Source organism: Rhinopithecus bieti, unplaced genomic scaffold (assembly GCF_001698545.2).
Source record: "Rhinopithecus bieti isolate Rb0 unplaced genomic scaffold, ASM169854v2 scaffold_70608, whole genome shotgun sequence".
In the NCBI taxonomy this organism is placed as follows: domain Eukaryota; kingdom Metazoa; phylum Chordata; class Mammalia; order Primates; family Cercopithecidae; genus Rhinopithecus; species Rhinopithecus bieti.
The window spans coordinates 346581-362277 of NW_016826280.1; the positions used below are offsets into that span (position 1 = coordinate 346581).

Genomic DNA, 15697 nt, shown 5'->3' on the forward strand with positions numbered 1-15697 from the left:
TTAGCCAGGATGGTCTCGATCTCCTGACCTCGTGATCCGCCCGTCTCGGCCTCCCAAAGTGCTGGGATTACAGGCTTGAGCCACCGCGCCCGGTCAAAAGGATGTTTATGATATCAGTTGCACACTAGAGGAGTGGGTTATTTTCAAGGGAAAGTAAGCTCCCTTCGTTTATTCTGAAGGTTGTTTTTCTGATTATGTACTGATACCATTTTCTTAAAGTGGTTCTATATCTTTAAATATTAGTCTTACATTAATGATAAACTTGAGGCTCCAAAATTTTTTTAAAATCTATATTTGAAAAATTTAGATTACTTGACAAATAATTTGCTGACCAGGAAGAAGTCTCTGGTATAAAGACACTATTTAAAGGACAATATCTCCATAGATTCTCGAAAACAATCCTGGTAAATAGGCAGGTGCTGTTAATTCCCATTTTACGAAATAAAATAGGTTAAGTAACTTTCTAAGATCACAGAACTGTTACCAGGTAGCACCAGGACTAGGCCCACCCACTTTGACCCCATGTCCAGAGTTCTTCCTGCTTCACCACATTGCTTCCATTCACAAACACGGTACAAAACAATTTAAGCGCCACACAAGAAACCGTTCTTAAAATCATGTTGGTAAACTACCAAATACCAAAATAATGTTTTCAACAATTCACAAAGAAAACTTTCCACTAAACTTGAAAAATTCTACTTTGAGCCCTGGCCTAAAATTTCTGGAAAGTACAATACGAAACAGAAAGAAAAACAGTTCAAATAATTTGCATAGATCAATGATGAATCATCAATACTGGAAAAACATTAATCCAGGTGTATGGCTGCCTACTAATGGACTGATATTATTACTTTTAGGTTAAAAAAAGAGTTATAAATGATTATGAGCTTTGTGAATAAAAATCAAAGTCCATGTTGGCCACCGAAACAACTTAGAGGCAACAAGCATTTGAAAACAAACACACATACAAAATATTCCAGTAACCTTAACCTGTTGCATTGCAACAACTGCAACACCCCCTCAAACCAGATGACAAGACCATTCTTCTTCCAATGATTAGCAGTAAAAGAAATATTTTTACTCCCTCAGATAACCCTGTCTCTTCAGGTGCTTAGGTCACATAAGCTACTAAACAATAAAGTTGAATTACTACCTCACGTATTTTTCATCATATGCTCTTAATTAGAATAGCATTTTGAAATAGGATAAGCACTAACATTAGAAAAAAAACATACTTAAATCAATGAAACAGTTTAATTCTCCCTAAATAAAAACACATCTACATGTATCATGGGCTAGAGACCTTAAAAATTTCTAGGAAGAAAAGAAATATTTGCCTTAGAAACACTGCAACTCTTTCAACATTAAACCCCAAACACAGAAACCAGTAAGCTAGCTGCATTCACATCCCCTTATAGCTTTTAAATGTCACATCTCAGTGCCTAAAAAAGTTACTCCATCGTTTTAAGTTTGTGAACAAAGAAAACTGTCTTTAAACTACTGAACTGCATTTTATCCTTTCCTTTCCCTGTGACCATCTGCAAAAGCAACAGTTGTCAGTTAAACAGAATCAACCTCTTTCCCAAAGGTACATGATTCACAGCCTGGTCACTGGATAGCAGACATGAACCGATAACTGTGACATAACACAATGACAAAACACAGTACTGAGCAAGAGAAAACAGGAAGGGCACACGTCTAATTTCCGTTTTCTTTGGGGCCCCCATTAGTAGCATTCCCTTCATCCATCTTCATTCAGTGGTTCACTATCAGGGCCAAACCCAAAAGTTACAAAACACCATCTAGCTACTGTTTGGCTGCTTTTATTTTTTCTGCACCAGGACTGGAGCACGCATTCCCCTGCAGTCCTCAGCTTCACCGCAATACTGATACCAAACAGTTTCAGCAGCCCCGCTGCCAAGACTAACCATTCGTTTTTAAAGCAGTTCTTCATCAATCCTACAAAACAGCAAGTTCTTCATAGTATATTTTCCTAGAGTATCTAGCTAATATCATACTTTTAACAACTTTTTCCAACGTTAACTGGACACGGTGTTAGCACCATTGCCCGCGCCCACTCCCATAATCCACACTGCTTTCCTTCTCCATATTGCCAATCCCCACTAAACAACCGTAAAATCCAGTAACTATCATCAAATCCACTTCCAGGCCCTGGCAAGAATTCTTTGGCTTTACCGAAACACCTATTCCATGGGTAACCAATTCCAGTCCAAAATGCCAGAGTCCTACTCCTCAACCCAATGCCCTCTCTTTTGAGTGGATTATAAACTTACTACGATAACCTGTCTTCTTTGGATCCAACCCCGGCCCAAGCCTGAGTCTTCTCTCCCAAGTTACAAGCCCCCAAGTCCTGGCAGCCCTACGCTTGACAGCTCGCTGACCTCCACCTCATCAGACCTCTGGCTCGCCCTTCCCGCCGTCCTCCAGACTCCTTCCCGCTCAGACACTCATCCACTGTCCGAGGAGCCTGGACGCCTCCTATGACCGCTCCCCGATCCCGCAGTCCCCTTCTGGACCTTGCGGACCCCTCTCAGGTAAGCGGAGCCTCTTGCCCTGCAGGCCCATCAGTGGTCCTGGCTCCTCGCACCTGCCACCAGGGTTCCCAGGCTGCAACAACACAAGTAGTTCTTCTTCTCGAGGGCCACCCTCCTCCTCAGGCCGCTCTCCTCAGCACCACGTCACCCGCGCTTCCCCGGGAGACCCCCTACTCACCCCCGCCTCCGCCATCTTCTGGGACCAGCCCCCGTACCCCCCACCGCCTCTTCCTCCTCCACTCCCACAACTCCGCCCGAGCTCCACTGCGCCTGTGCGGCCAACGAGGCCGCGCGCAGGCGATCGGGGCAAAAGAGCTTCCGGTTCCTGCTGTCAATAAAGGGTGGACCTGCGAGCCGGGGCAAAAGGGCTTCCGGTCTGCGGGAGACTGGAGGCTAGCGGTGGGCGTGGACCGTCGAGGTGACTGGCGGCTGTCGGATCAGCTGTTGTTTGCTGACCAGGCAGCCTGGGTAATGACGGATGCCCAGACCCTGTGGGCGGAGTAATGGAATCATGCACTGATACACGCACACTCACCGAGAGGCGCGGCCGTCTGCGTGCCCCTCATCTCGTAGCCGAAAGGAGCGCGCTCCGGGGCAGGCCTCCGAGTACTTCCCGCAAAGGACCGGGCTTTATTACTGCTCCTTTTCCTCCCCTAGTAAGTCATAACTTATTTTGGGAGAAGAGCATAGTTATTTGTCTCTCGTCTCCATGCTACAGCACTTTATGTGCTTTTCATTCAAAATCGTTCCTCGAGGACGACCAGGTAACGTGATTTGGGGGACAGTTTTCATAGGAAGGACTTTATAAGTTTACACCAACATAGAGAAAATTTACAAACCTTATAACCGCTTATGTGTCAGAAGTATTATTTTTCATTTAATCTTAAACCATACTTTTGGAACATGAAACCAAGCCAAACGGGTCTTTGGAGATTGTGCAAGCGAACTTCTTTTTTTGAATGAAAGTGGTGCCATCAGTGCAAAAGCAAGCCCATATAAGTGCCGAAAGGTACTCGTCATAAGGCGGAGTTGCTTCCCTATTCTGAATTTTTATGTATTTATTTAAGACGGAATCTCGCTCCCTCACCCAGACTGGAGTGCCCTGGCATGATCTCGGCTCACTGCAACCTCTGCCTCCCGGGTCCAAGTAATTTTTCTGCCTTAGCCTCCCCAGTAGCTGGGACTACAGGTGCGTGCCTCTACGCCTGCTTACTTTTTGTATTTTTAGTAGAGATGGGGTTTCACCATATTGGCTAGGCTGGTCTCAAACTCCTGACCTCGTGATTTGCCCACCTTGTTCTCCCAAAGTGCTGGGATTACAGGCTTGAGCTGCCCCCTGATTTTGTTTTTTTTAAGCAACTCTTTTTAAAAAGAGAGAAAAAAAAAATCTCTCTTCAGTATATTAGTTATTGAGCGATTCCATTTGGAGGTGGCTTAACCCAAAACATGTTATGGATGTGGTAAGATTACAATGGATTTGAATGTTCTAGATGAAATCTGGGCCGAGAGTAATTGCATAATAGTTTTCCAAAGGACTGTCAGATGGTAAACTCCTTTCATTTACTTTGAACTGATAAACGATAAAATGGATTTTCGTTTTTCTGACCTTTTTATCTACATTTATTTCTGAAAATTGAAAAAGAATCTGAATTTCCAACAAAATGTTTCTAGGCAAATATTTGCATGATGGTTCTCTAATATTTCCTATATCTCTTAGTGTTTTCTCTAATGTTTTCTGTAGCTCCCAAATTTCACTCCTGTAAGTTTTTACATTACCAGTTAGAAAGATCTGGGCCAATTATCCAGAATGGACGATGATTTTTAAAAGAAAAGAGAAAGCACTCAGAAAAGAGAGAATAATTTGAAAATGTTCTCACATCATGTATTTCCTTAAAGCAATACAAGTCCTGTATGTCCAGTTCATGCCTACTCCAACCGAGCTTTTTTCAGACACTTAGAAATTGCGTTCAAGAAAATCCTTATGGAAAATTTTAGCCTAGAGGGGCATTTATTTTAGTTTAAATATGTATTAGTTGCAAGTAGTGACAGAACCTAAAAGCAAAAACCATATAGCACCATTTCCCAAGGTTCCTGCATCTAATGCAGTTATTCCTACGGCAGTACAAGGCAGAATATAAAATCCCTAGGAGAAATACGAAGGGCTATTCTCTTCTTTGACTGGGTTTGAGGGCAGTTTTCATGGAAGATGTGGTCTTTCAGTTGGCATTGAGGATAAATATGCAGATATCGTAAGCCTGTGCATTCTGGTGGAAGCTCAGAGTCGGAAAAACATGAAACAGATTGCAGAGTCTGGCATGTAGAAAGAGGTATGGCGAGACATGTGAGTTCTAAACATCAAGCTCGTGAATTTGGACCAAATTTTTGTTATGGAAACATTGAAATACTAAATTAATTGATACCATAATATAAATTAGTTAAGAACGTCAAGAAATCATAGTAACTCTGAGTTGTTTTGAAGTTTGTGTAATGTGGTCAGTGGAACGCTGGTGAATGATCCTTGAAACCTGGATTGTATTTTAGCACTAAGACAATATGTGTGTAATCACTTCCACTAAATTCATTTTTTTAGGCTTTCTTCTTTTCATCTGTAAAATGAGAGATTGGTCTAGATGATTTCTGAGGTGTTTTTCATAGGTAGAAGTATCAACAATGTGATAATTATTGACTTCAAGAAAGGTTTTTTTCCATTAGCTTTATATGTTGTTTGGTCTCCCAACCAAACAGATCAAAAGATAAGTTAGAAAACAAAAAGCTCTTTACTTAGCTAATACAAACACCCACAAAAGTTTATTGACTTTGTTGGAGTGAGATATTGTGGGAGTCACATTAATTATTGCCTACAGGTTGATGACTAAGCCATTCGTAAGCCTCGAAGAACCTTGGACTTGGAAACATTACCCAAATTAAAAACATCCAAGATAATTTTTTTTAGTATTACAATTTTCCTAGTCAGTAGCTAGAACCCCACACACTAGAGATCATTCTACTTTTTTCATTTTGGTTTTTGTTACGATATTTTGATGTGAGATATGGTTGAAGGACATAGAGAATCAAGAAATTTTGCTTTTCTTTTTTTTTTTGAGAAATCAGAATGGATTATTTACTAATCCAACTATCACCTGAGCACCTGGCAGGTACCGGACACTTGGCACTGGACTTCAGGAGGAAATCAATACAGACAAGGCACATTCCTTTGTGAAACTACAGTCCTGTAGGAGAAACACAGTAAATGGTGGAATTAATATGTAATTACAAACTGAGACAAGTGCCATGAAGATGTAACATCTTTATACTGTGATGGAGAGTAAAGGGGAATACCTGGAGACTATGCGTGAGCTGAAGATTGAGAGGGATCTGCTAAGAGCAGGATGAAGAACAGGTGTGAGAGCACAAAAGCTGAAAAACTTGGTGCATTCTGGGAATTGAAAGAGAGGCAGAGCTGGGGGTAGCAATTGAAAAGAAAATTACAAATTGAAGTTGTATTTTAACATCATGATTGATGTTAATCACTTTCTGTGTGCCAGGCATTGTGCTAAGTTAAATCTCATTTCACATGCTCAAACCCATTTGAAACAGATACCAAATAGCAGATGAGAAATTAAGGGTAAAAGCAGTGATTCCTTGGCTGCATATTAGGATCACCCATAGATATATTAAAAGTTCTAGTGCCTGAGCCCCACCTGATTATTGAGAATCACTGACTTAATGTTAGTCTGTCCAAGGTCACTTCGTAGCTAAGTGGCAGAGAAGGCAGAAATTGAACCTAGATCTATTGGATTCTAAACGCTATGCTCTTAGCCACTCACTAGTGTCCTGTCAACATTCAAAAGCACATAGTAAGCAGCAGTTACATGTGGGAACTCTGTTAAACCTGAGACACAACGATGAATAAGACAGAGCTCTTGGCATCAATAAATTCACAGGCTGGTAATGCAGAAGTTAGATCAGCCCACATGTACAGAAGCAAGTCAACTGAGAACTCTCAATGAGATCAGATATATTTTTCCTATTTTAAGCTAGATTGATGTAGGTAACTGATGACAGGGAATCTACGTAGGCAGCTAGTGCAATTGTCTGCTGAGAGATGGTGCAAACTGAACAAAGTCTATGGCAGAGGATACAAAGAATCATCAGGACTTGCTGACTACTAATGTTGAGAGTGAAGAAAAGAAGGTGGAAGATGATTTCAAATTTTCGAGTTTGAGAGACTGAGTGAAAGTAACATCACTGATCTAGAATAAGGGTACAAGAATTGAATTTCAGGTTGAATGAGTTTGAAATATTTGTTGAACATTCAGGTAAAAATGTCTAGTAGAGCAGTAGAAATGTGCATCTGGAACTTGAATCAGCAAATTGGTCTAGAAATGAAGATCTGGAATTATTGACTTAATAGGAGGTAGTTGAAACCGTGCCTTGCATAACGTGTATGCTGTGTGTGGGATTTTTAAAAAGACAATAGAGATAGGAGAAAGAAAAGAAAAACCCTGACATTGCCATACTTGAATATGTCAATAAAGCTATTTTTTATCTACAGTGATATTAAACACAATCAATTCATGATTATCCATCATGAGTTGTTAATACTTTCCAGGCTTTCCTTGGCCACATAGCAAACGTAATAGATGAGACATAGCCAGGGAATGCAAACCAATTTTAAACGTTGGGTAAATATTTAAGAAGAATGCAATTGATGCATTCAGAAATGTAATAGGAATATCCTAGAACAGCATTTTCACACAAATAATTTTTATTTACCCCTCATACTGACTTAAATTATTTTGATCATAATATTACTTAAACCTAAAAAAGTTACAATGTTCTAAACATAAAACTGGAGAGAGAATTCTTAGGCTTAAGCTCATATACATCATAAAAGCAAAACATTTGCAAAATAACTATGAAGAAAAGCATAAAGTAAATAAGCTTAAAAGTATAGTAATGTAAAGGACATCTTGAAATTGATGTATAATGTCATCAATATTGAGGTGGATGGTGGGGGACAGGGGGAGGTTTGCACATCAAAAGCTCCAAAAAAGGAGAATGAGGACATCGATCTTTTAGTGGCCTAGCACTTTGGGGGCATTTTTGGATGGGTCTGTACAGAAGCAGTGACAACTAAAGTCAATAAATTGAATGTATATAAAGTCAAATGGTCCCTGTAAGGCTTGGTATGTATCATCAGGCAACAAATAAACTAAACAAAGCCCAAGCGAGGTCACTATGGATGAGCAAGCAAATGCAAAATACACCTCTAAGACAAAGCTACTGAGGTGTAAAACATCAGAGTGAGAAGACAACTGGAAAGATTACAGACTATAAACTCTTTGTCAGAGAGGCAATGATAGAGACCCAGAATATAAAAGCGACACTAGCTATTAATTATTACAAGGGCCCATACAATTTGAGGTCAAAAAACATAACAAGGTATTTGCTAAGAGATTTTTGTCCTGCTAATTCACTGTACTGTTGTTTCAGCTCTGGGACACTCCGTTCAAACTGAACTCAAACACAGTGGGGTTTATATAATGTTAGGACCCTCCCGAAGACAATATTTGTATTCTTATCTCTAACTGAACTTAAGCTAGACTCGTGGTTGTCTAAGAGTGTATATTATTTTTATAAGACACTGATGGAAGTAGCAGAGAATTTCCTCTGACTTGCTAATTATATGTATGTGTGTATATGCATTTGTTCACAAAAGCAGAGGGTTTCATTTGATAGCAGATGAAGGACAAGATGATCCAATAATTAAACTTACATGAAAGAAATATGTATAAAGCTAGCTCATGTAACAGACATAAAACACAGTATAGAAACTCAAGGACTTGAATTTAGATTTGTTCTGGAATTGAGACTTGCCATAACCAAAAACTATCCAAAGAATTTCCCATCAAAGTAAAGAAATTATCTGAAATGATTTTAAATTGAATCCCCTTGGAATTTGAGAAGCATTACTTTTTATAAAGGCTAGGAATTAATATTTCGGTAATGATTGGAGAAAACTAAAAGAACTTAGACTTTAAGAAGCAGATCTTAGATTTATAAAATTAATTTTGGTATTGAGCTATGATAGAACCATCATCAGAAAAGACATTCCAAACTGAGAAACAGTATGTGTAGCTCATAGATGGCCTGAAGACTCCTGGTGATGTTTAATATTCTCAGAGGATATATTAGCTACTCTAGCTTCAGCAGATCCCATTTCTCCTTTTAGAGATTGATCCAGTGTCCTCTCCTGGAAATAAGAGCTCAGTTTTATCTGAGGAAGCCTGGGGCATATGCACTATTTAGAATAAGGCATATCTACCTTGCAGGCTGTGCTCTCCACTACCAGCTGCATATTCTTGGACAAGTAATTTCTCTGTTCTTCCATTTCTTCATCATATAAGTGCCTCCTGTTGTAAGAAATAAGTGTGATCAAGTAGTGGTAAAAGGTCATAGTTTTGCAGATTTTTTCTTATTCACTTTGCTATTATCCTTGACAAATGACCTTCCTATGTCTGTTGAATGCCTTCAGGTTTGGGAATTCCTCACCTCTTGAGGAAACTGCTTTTATCTTTGCATAGGTCCAGGTACAAGAGAGTTTTTCCTAGGATTCAAGTCTCCCCAGGTTCTTTATGGCTCCCACCCATTGCCACTCAATTCTGTATGCCAGGCTTTAAATTGCTAAATCCGCTTCCAGCTCCACGCTCCCCAAAGATCCTCATCCTGTCTAAATATACCCAACTTCTTTAGTCATTTTCCATATGACTTGTTCTCCATCCTTTAACCATAATGGCTGCTTTCTTCTAGATATGCTTCAGTGTGTCGCTGTCCCTTCATAGGACCACGTCCAGAACAAACACCAGAGCTGCACCATCACATCTTTTGTTCTACATACTTCTTCTAACATAACATCCCATCACAGTAGCATGTTTGGCAGCCACATCCCACTATTAAGTTGTATTGAGCTGTTAAATTTAGACAACTCTTAAATCCTTTCCATGTGCACAAACCACATTCTCTCTATCCTGTTATTTTATTGTTGGGGTAAAATTGTGGGGGCATTTGGATTTTTTTTCTATTGGGAGTGAGGGGTAGGTGCCTAAACAAAAGGGCTTCCCTGTTGAATTTCTCCTTAGTAAACCATGTCCATAGTTACTGCCTATCAAGATCTTTTTGGTACAGATTCCAGCATTCAGTATAATGGTGCTCCCTGCAACCTGCGTCAGCACGCCATCCTGCCATCAGAACCTTATTCGTAATAAGCATTTTTGATAATGCAACATGAAGGACAGGGGCCTGTGGTGAACTCTGGAGGTGTGCCTTTTGGTTAACATAAATCCATTCATCAGAAATAATTATTTGCCTACAGTCATTCTCACTGTGTGCCCAGCTCATATTCAGAATCATGTCATTAGAGGTTGGTAAATTCATATAGAAATTCAGGTTAACCACTTCGTCTTCACTAACTCATGCTGACTCCTTTGCTGGGGGCTTATAAATCATCTCTTTGAGGATTTGTTCTGAAAGATAAACCAGATCTGAAGCCCACCTACCTAGGGTTCACAGGATTCACCTCTGTTTTTAGAAAAAGACATTTACCGATCTTCAGGATTCCCTAATTCTCAAGATGCTTCATGATGATTGACAGGAGTTCTGTTTTATCCTCAAGTTCTTTTAGTGTCTGAGAAATGTACCTCATCCAGGTTATGAGACTTACACACAGCTTCAGTAGCCAGTGCTTACTTGTAGATTCCTCATCTACCTTATTTTTAAAAAACCAATGTTAGTGCCGCCTTTCTCTATCTGACAATTGTTCATCTGGAGAGAAAATAGGAATTAAAGAGGTTAGGGAGTTCTCCTTTCCTCCTGTTGTCTGTTAACATTGTGAGTGTCTAGGACTACCAGGCTCCTTTGACCTTGGGAACATTTCTGTGTCATACATAAAAATGCACCTTGTATGGCTCATCACATCAGCCCTGACCCAATTACACTGGTGGTTGTTCATAGCGTGTAGTCAAGAATGCTTGCACTCCACAGTCTGACCTGTTTCCAGCCTGACCTTAATACTTATTTTCATCTTTCACCCTTATGTCACTCCTTAGACCTGAGACTTACCACACTTTGAATTTGTTCTTTGGTCTACCAGGAGTAAATGCCTTGCATCAGCGAATGTGTGTTTTTCTCTTGGTGGATACTCTCTGCTCTGACATTCTCACCAGGTGTTTCAGTGATTCATTGCTTTGTATCAAACCAGGTAGCAGCTGTATCACCTCTTAGGTTACACATGGGCACTTCTGCCATACTGTGTTGGCCAACCAGTCACTGAGATTATCCCAGAGAGGGAAAAAAAAGGAGATCTGGACTCCACCTTTCAATGAGAGGAGAGTGAGAACATTTGCAGACAAGTTTTAAAGCCTCCACACATTAGCAGAGCCCAACAAACAGAGCCTAGGCTCCATGCAGTGAAGATATTTGTTACCTGTTTTCCCTTCTCCATAGTGGTGTAGGCTTCCTTTTACTAACTTAGCATTTTTCATATAACTCACTTACATTCTGAGCATTAGCACCTAATATTCTTACAGGCTTATATTGCTACTTTATCTTTAAATGTGATTACTTGTCTATTTTCTGTTTAAATTCATCAGAGAACATCTTCTGAGCCCATATTAGTTTCTTAGGAGCTCCTCCATTGCTTCCACCCCACTATATTGCCAAAATGAAACGTTAAAATATATCATTTCTTTTCTTAGCACCGCTTTAAATGGATTCTACCAATCCTTTTCTTATGCTTTCTGCACAACCCACTTTTACACACTAGGTATTTGCATCTTGTTAATGCTTGCCATCCCTTTCTTAGGCCGAAGACGGTATAATGGAGTGGTTAAAAGTCAGACAGACCTGAATTTTAATTCCTGCTCTCCCTTACCGTCTGTGTAATCTCGAGAACATTATTTTACATATTAGAACTTCAATTAATTTTATGTGATAATTGGAGACTATCAGGGGGTTAAATGACAGTGGTATGAAGTGAGAAAATATAAATACATAGTAGGCACTCATTAGATGGTAGCTCTTAACAATATTCATCTCTTACCTTTTTAATTGACAACTGCAATAGTCTCCTGCATTCTGTGCTTCAGTTCTGCCTAAAACATAGCAAATACCCTGGCAGGTGATTTTGTAATGTCATGTTTTCTTTGTGAGTTGTTGCAAATGTTTTTGCCTGGTTTTTGTTTGTTCGTTTGTGTTTTAGATGGAGTCTGGCTCTGTCACCAGGCTGGAGTGCAGTGGCGTGATCTCGGCTCACCACAACCTCCGACTCCTTGGTTCAAGCGATTCTCCTGCCTCAGCCTCCCGAGTAGCTAGAATTACAGGCATGTGCTACCACTCCCAGATGATTATTGTATTATTAGTAGACCTTTTAGTGAGGTCTACTAGGGTCAGATTAATCCACTCTTTCTCTTCTTTTGTAATCTTTCTAACCCCTAGCTCAGGCCTGAGCTAAAATGTCTAGAGGTGCATCCTAGATTATATAACTGCCCCCACATTCAACAATTGAGTGTCAGAGCCAAGACTGACTGTTGCCTCGAATTCTCTCTGCAAACAGCTCTAAGATACCTTCCTACAGGGAAGCTAATGTAGAGGAATGTTGCTTGTCTGGAGTGATTGCAGTGCTTGCAGGTGTATAATTAGTCACTAGTCAGTGTGTAAATACGCTGTAAATTGCTTTATTTGTTAATGTGAAAAGCGCTGCAGAAATACAAGGTATTATAGGAACCAAGGCTGAACATGGGAGATAAGGTATTGTGGGAGAAGAACAAGTGAGTGAGGCATCAGTGTGTGTCATGTATCCCTCTGCTGGGACGAAGCTTATAGGTTCTCCCTGCTTCGCTTTCTAAGAACACCGACTCCCCTGGGTGAATAATTTAAAGGACAAATTACCACTCTTCTGGGTACCAAAGCCAGCCATAAGCTGAAATTAAATTAAATCATAAAGCCCTACAAGAAACTGAGGGAAGAGTCAGAAATGTAAAACCAAGGGAATCCAGAGCTAAGGATGAAATATTAGAGTCAGTGCGATGTCCTTGCCTTCCTGTGCTGATGAAGTAAAAAACTGAAAACCACCCTGGTGCAGACTTAAAGGACCACCATCAAATATCCATTGTTAAGTACTTGGCAGTGGCTATTGCAATGATTTCAATTCCGATGGGGTATTGGAGGGAGGTAGGAGAGAGAACACTAGATCAACTTCAAGTCCTTGTACTTCAGCTAACTAGCTAGGTGACCTTGAGCCAGTTAGTACCCAATCTGGGCCTTTGTTTCCTTCATCTCTGGATTGAAATAAATGTAATCAGAGTTTGTGTTTCTATTTTTTTCCCATATCAGCTCAGTGATCATAGTGAGCTAATAAAAACACATATACAATTTGCCAATTAAAATATAGCAAGCTCATTATCTCTTCTCAGAGCACAAGCCCTATTACCGTAATGAAAAGTTCCCCTGTACTCCTTAGTAAGGGACCAAAAGATAGAACGGCAACTGTGGAAATGGAAGACCATAAAGTTTTGTTCTAAAATGGTGTCCTCACAGTTTCCTCCAGAGGAACATGAGTATATACCTGGTGGCTTAGAGGGGCGGGAATACCCTGTGTCCAGGAGAGGAGGCAAGCAGTACTTTGAATGCCCAAGACTGGCTTCTGAGAAAAAAACTTGGCATGCTTATACTGCAAATCTAATGATCTAGTCACTCTACATCAATGGAATGAGAGAGAATTATGAAATCGTTTCTTTATTTAATCTCTACAAAGCAAGAACTTTGGTAAACAGTTTAGCGGCTGATCTGCTGCCAATATGGAATGCGGGTTGGAAACCAAGTAAAAGTTGAAAGCGAAGCAGATGTTGTTTTCTAGGTGCTATATCACTCAAAGGCCTGAAACACATCCTAGGTCTGGCATATTAAGCTTGACTCTATCAACATCACAGCTAAGCCTGATCAACATTTACTACCATGACAGTATCACAAGAAGAGCAAACCAAAATTCTAAAATTAAGTGGTTCTTTCTCTTGCTAGAAAGCTGTGCTTGACTTCTTGGTGTACATGAATAAAGGCTGCAATAAAGGAAACATTTTAGAAATACTCACCTACCTGGTAGTCCACAGATCTTTAGATTTCATTGGCCAGCAAAATCTCAAAGGAAGAGAAAGAGAGAACAAGAGAGACCATCATATGGAGGACAAATTTGATACCATCACTTCAAAATGAAAACATCTGGCCACGCCTGTACTCCCAGCACTTTGGGAGGCTGAGGCAGGCAGATCACTTGAGGTCAGAGTTCAAGGCATACTGGCCAACATGGTAAAACCCCATCTTTACTAAAAATACAAAAATTACCTGGGCGTGGTGGCAGGTGCCTGTAATCCCAGCTACTTGGGAGACTGAGGCAGGAGAATCGCTTGAATCCAGGAGGCAGAGGTTGCACTGAGCCAAGATCACTCCACTGTCCTCCAGCCTGAGCAACAGAGAGATATCATCTGAAAAAAAAGAAGAAAACAACTATTATCTACTACCACTATCATTTATAAAAGGATGTTTTAACACTAAAATGAGGAAGGACACTGTCTCAGAATAAGGGGTAGCCCTTTAAATTGCTTTGATTTAGTTATTGGACATACTGACTACATTGCCCTTTAGTTTTCTTAGTAGTCATGGAGCAGTGAAAACTTTATCCTCAAGCATTATAGTTCATCTGTGTGCATTGGAAAGCCCTGCTCTTTGACAGATCCTCTTAAAACTAGAAAGCCTCCTTCTCCAAAAATTCCAGTCTTAAGTTCCTTCAGGGCCCAACTTTAAACCTCATTTTTACTTTGACGGTTTTCCTGGTTACCTAATGACCACAAAGATCTTTCTACTTTCTGAATTCCTGCAGCACCTGTAATTTTAATATATAATCTAGCATTTTATTTCATGGGAAAGGTTTTGAAATGTAGAATGTTTTGGAGATAACAGTTTAATTTTAAGTAAACATTTAAAAGCTTTATTTACCAACTGATAGAGCCGCAAGTTAGACATTTCTTAAAAATATTCTAATTTAGGAAAGAAAAAAAGTATAGAATTCTAGAACAGAGATGAATCTTCCATTATTCAAAATGCATCTGAAGTTGGCTGAGGTCTTTTATGGTTGACAGTATAGAATCCAATATATTTTGATTGGTAGACTAGACTTACACTAAGAAAGGATCATTAGACTTTAGATTTTAATGTTATCTCTTCTCTCCACCAAGATAAATAAGCATCGGAACAACTCTTCTCCTACTTCCTGTTTCAAATGGTCCTGTATGCTCATATAGCTAGAATAACAGAATCCTATGTAATAGAAATTGACCTTAGAGATTATCTAGTCTATATCCTTGTTTAACAGATGGAATATCTGTAGCCCAGGTATAGTGAAGTGACTTGCCCCAAATCCCAAATTGATCAGAATTAGAGTTGAGATTTCTAATCTCTATGCTTGCAGGTATTTTAAGTATACTAGTCTTGTATCCCCATATCTCTAGATATACAGTACATTGCACACCATGGTCCCTAAACAAGATTAAAAAGACTAATTTTCCCCATCCCCTAGGCTCTCCTTTTCACTCTTGGCTATTTCTTCTTTCCTTCCTTGGCACCTATTACCTCTGACCTCGACCCACTCCACCCTACTTCCAAACCCATTAAAATCTAGGTTCTCAGGAAAGGCTATGAGAAACTCATCTACACAGTTTAAATTCCTCATAATTTGTTCACGGAGTGATTGGCGTGTGCCACACATTTTTCTGGGTTGACTGAATGTGGGACTCCTCCCAGAGTACTTGCAATTTTACAAGGTAGGAAGAAATAAGCCGACAAATTGAATCTTCATTCAAGGCACAAGGGAGACTTCTTATTTCTTTGAAATTAGAAAAAATCAGCAATGATTTTACCTCTAAAATCAGCCAAATTCTTCAGAGTTGAAAGCCTGCCCTCCTTTTGTCCCTCCACTGTAATTACCACAAGTCTTAGATATTTAGAAATATTTACATCGGCCGGGCGCGGTGGCTCAAGCCTGTAATCCCAGCACTTTGGGAGGCCGAGACGGGCGGATCACGAGGTCAGGA

At 39.9% G+C, this 15697-nt stretch overlaps 1 protein-coding gene across 6 annotated transcripts in view; it reads right to left on the bottom strand.

Moving 5' to 3' along the window:
• The window catches only part of INSIG2 (insulin induced gene 2), a 23099-nt gene extending 20242 nt beyond the window's left edge, over positions 1-2857 (bottom strand). For 2 of the 6 annotated variants that reach the window (XM_017863374.1, XM_017863375.1), the window contains exon 1: positions 2734-2857. The gene's annotated coding sequence lies outside the window, so the exon portion shown is untranslated. The other 4 variants (XM_017863379.1, XM_017863378.1, XM_017863380.1 and 1 more) reach the window with 2 other exon arrangements.
• Positions 2858-15697: the final 12840 nt, after the last annotated feature.